The sequence below is a fragment of the Camelus bactrianus genome, chromosome 3, assembly GCF_048773025.1.
Source record: "Camelus bactrianus isolate YW-2024 breed Bactrian camel chromosome 3, ASM4877302v1, whole genome shotgun sequence".
NCBI classification, from domain to species: domain Eukaryota; kingdom Metazoa; phylum Chordata; class Mammalia; order Artiodactyla; family Camelidae; genus Camelus; species Camelus bactrianus.
The window spans coordinates 82,234,784-82,238,373 of NC_133541.1; the positions used below are offsets into that span (position 1 = coordinate 82,234,784).

Genomic DNA, 3,590 nt, shown 5'->3' on the forward strand with positions numbered 1-3,590 from the left:
TGGTGTGTTGATGTCATTGTCTTCCTTGTAATGGTATTTAAATCTGTTCTAGTTAATAACAGAAGTCTGATGCTGCGTTTTTTCTTATACATATACATTGCCAAAGAGGTTTAATCACAATGAGGAGGGCTTCCTATAAAATTGCTACAGAAAGGGCAAAAACCAGACCGACACACTCATAACAGAGTGGATGAGGGAACAGCAAATGAACAGTGAAAAGCCAGGTTTCTGTGATTTCTCTGACTATTCATAAGTAGCTAATATAATTTGTTCTGGTGCTGAGGATGATCAGAATCTCTGTCTCTAAACTCTTGGACTGAAGTAAGCGCTAAGCAAAAATAAGAGACAAGCTACAACTCAGAGAAGAATTTAATCCATTCATCAAAGTTAATCCACATGAATAAGTAAAGCTAGGCCTCTGGAAGAGAGAAAATGCATTTCATGTTTATCTTTTTCTCTAAGTATAAAGTCAAATGCACGGGAAGAAACTCAGTGCATGTCATTTGTGATGCTTTTGAAGTGTTTTCTTGAGACTGCAAATGATTGTTTTGTATCTTAGCATCAAGCTTTCAGAGTAGTGGTTGTTTATTTTGGAAATATTTTATTTTCTCTTTATCAAAGAGGAATAAAATAGTGATTGGCTATTGATGACAAGAATGATGCTCCTTCCAATGGAGACATGACCCAAAATGCCCCTGGGTAGCAAAGTGACCTCCGAGGGGAACTTACTAAAAACGTTTTGGCATCTAACATACCACGTTGGAGAGCTACTTTGGTAGGAATCATATCGGATATCTAGCGTTTTTTTTGCACAGTAATAAATAATGAAAAGCATCTGACTTACTTCCCTTGGAAGAACTGGAAATGAAGGCTTCTCTGAATTGAATGAAATCTGACAGGGACTTCCTAATCCTCTCCCTCTAAATAACTTCCTGTGAATCTAGGGTTTTGACCCTGCATTTGTCTACTTTGTGTGAGCTTCTGAATAGAAAGATGCTATCAGTTAAGTCTGTGATACGAGAATTAGCTCACAAAGACAAGGTTGCAGAGGATTTTTGTGGCCACATGTTTCCATAAAATCCACAACTGTACAGCCCGGGCATAGAGATAAGGCTGATCTTTTTAAAACAAGAATGTATCATTTATTTTTTTGTAAAGGTTTTTAAAAAATTGTATTACTGTGTAACATAGGCAAAATTATTTAAGTCGATACATTTTTTCAAGAGTTTCACATGTTCTGATTCCTTCCGCTGCCCATCACCTTCGTTCCTCCAATGTTTGAGTCATAATCTCCAAGGCAGCCCTTTCAAAAAGAATTTTTGCTCAATCAACAGTTGCCATGTCAGTTCATAATTCTAGTTGGGCTTCTTTGATCTCCAGTGGAACACGGATACATTGCAAAAACTGCTCACCTGGAATCTTTGGGATCCAAGTTCCTCAAGCAGTTTACTTGAGGACTGTTACATATTTGGAGTCAGGGAAGATGGACCTGCCTGGTTCTGAGTTTTAGACAGTCTCTAAACATGAATTAATTTAAATCATATTTGCCCCTAAGCTTATCACACCCTAGAACAGTACTGATACATGGGATATGCCAATATGTAAGATAAAAAAGTTTGACCGTCAAGGTTTTCGTAGTTGATTTAGCAGCGCTGTCTTGTAGTTCTTCCCCACAGACCTGACATGGAGTTCTGTGAGTAAAAGAAGCCAGATAGTTACTTGTAAGGTGCACCCAACGATGCAGGTCCACAGAAAAAGCCCCATCGGGCCATTTATTATTTTCAACCAACTCTTGGGAATCTGAGTACTAAAGTCAAGCTAAAGAAACACTTTTTACTTTTGTTCTACTTATTATTCAATTATTTCAAATGGCTTTTGGAAACCCTCTGCTTCATTTGAAAGTATTCCTTTGACCATGGTGCGTGGTGGGAGGGGGGCTTTCCATTCCAAAAGGGAATAAATGCAGAAGACTTAATCCTAATTCATAATATCTTAGATTGGAAAGCAGCCTTTGAGATCATGAGTCTAATCTCTTCCTGAAGATAATCACTGGGTCTCCCTTCCACATTCACAGTGATTAGAAACTCATTATGTTTCAGAGGATCCTTCTCTGTGGGGAAATTATTAGCAGTCTTTGAGATTAAATCTGCATACCTGTAATTTCTACACCTCAGAGCAATATAAAAGATGATTAATCATTTTACATAAAATAGCAGTTATTTTAGGGCCCTTCATGTGTGGGAAGAGAGGTGGTGTGCTCACCTGATAACAGGACACAGCTAGCTCGAAAGTATATAACCAGGCCTAGCTGAGTCTTGAGAAAGCCTATTGAGCACTTCAGGAAAAGATGCTATTTACCGTTTATCAAATGCTTACTCAGTGCCTGGCATCAAGCTAAGTATGCATTGACTTAAATATAAAACTTGGTAGAACTTGAGCCACAAAGTAACTAAGTGACAGGGTTAAGGTGATACTGCCAGGAACAAAGAGACAAGGAGCTTCCACTAGGTTCTTTGGCCTTTGAACTAACCACCCTCTTGATCACCTGGCTGTGCCAGCACACCTGGTCCTCAGGGAGTAAGGGGCAGAAAATAGAAATGGTGGCCGTCAGGCGTTGAGGGTCAGTTCTAGGGCTGGTGACAGGCCCAGTGTGGGTGGAAGATGGGATGAGGCCCTTTGCTACCCAGGTCACTTGGGGCCTAGGGCAGGGCAAAGCCAGGTAGGATGGTCTCTTCCACGGTTCCCCTTGCTCCTCATCTTGCCCATGGAGCATCCTGAATACAGGAGGTCAAGCTGGAGGTGGAGGACAGTTGCCTGAAGAGGCCGAGTGGCCTGGCTGCAGGCACGTGGAGTGCTGAGGAGGCCAGTAGGCGTACAAGGCCCCATCCTGACCCTCATGTTCACTCTCCTCTTCCACTTGAAACCAGAACATCCAGCCTTTCTCCAGGAAGTCTGAGACGGAAGAAAACAGGACTGTCACCTTGAACTAGCTAAAGAAACAGATCCCGTCTGATAGACTCACTGCTCTATTCTGAGTTTTCAGTCCTGATACCCTTACAGACCTGAGAACTGACTAAACTGACTGCTTGGTGTGTATAAATCAACCGGTTTAACACTGTTCATTAAGTCTGACCATCTTCGGAGGGTCCCTGACCGTCCCATACGGATACATTGTCTTGGGCAGGTCCACGTGATGCTGTCTTAGTAGAGACAGTAAAGGGAACACTAGGAGCCCCAAGGGGCCATTTTCAAGTACTTGATTTTGTAATATTAAGAAATAGACAAAAACTTTTGTCCTGGGTTCGTCTATGTTGATTTTCAGGTGATTACTCCAGCCTGTGTGCCTGCAAGATTCAATGACAGGGTAAAAATTCTTGTTACTTCTAAATATTGACACTAGTAAGTAACAAGTAGTGCCCTATTTGTAGGATATTTTGTTTCTAAATCTATCACAGGGACAGACTTGGGTCATATTAAGTTAACATCTTACTGAGATTTTAAGATTTTGGTCCCAGATAATACATGTTGCTTTCTGAAGAGTTTATTCACTGGTTATCTCAGTTTCAGTTTTCTTAGAGCAGAACTGAGTG

The 3,590-nt window shown here is 41.0% G+C and overlaps 1 non-coding gene across 1 annotated transcript; it reads right to left on the reverse strand.

Annotated features, from left to right (window-relative positions):
• Positions 1 to 1,650: 1,650 nt before the first annotated feature.
• LOC123613312 (small nucleolar RNA SNORA18) lies at positions 1,651 to 1,780 on the reverse strand. Its single transcript, XR_006720692.1, has one exon. It is a non-coding gene; the product is annotated as a small nucleolar RNA SNORA18 (small nucleolar RNA).
• Positions 1,781 to 3,590: the final 1,810 nt, after the last annotated feature.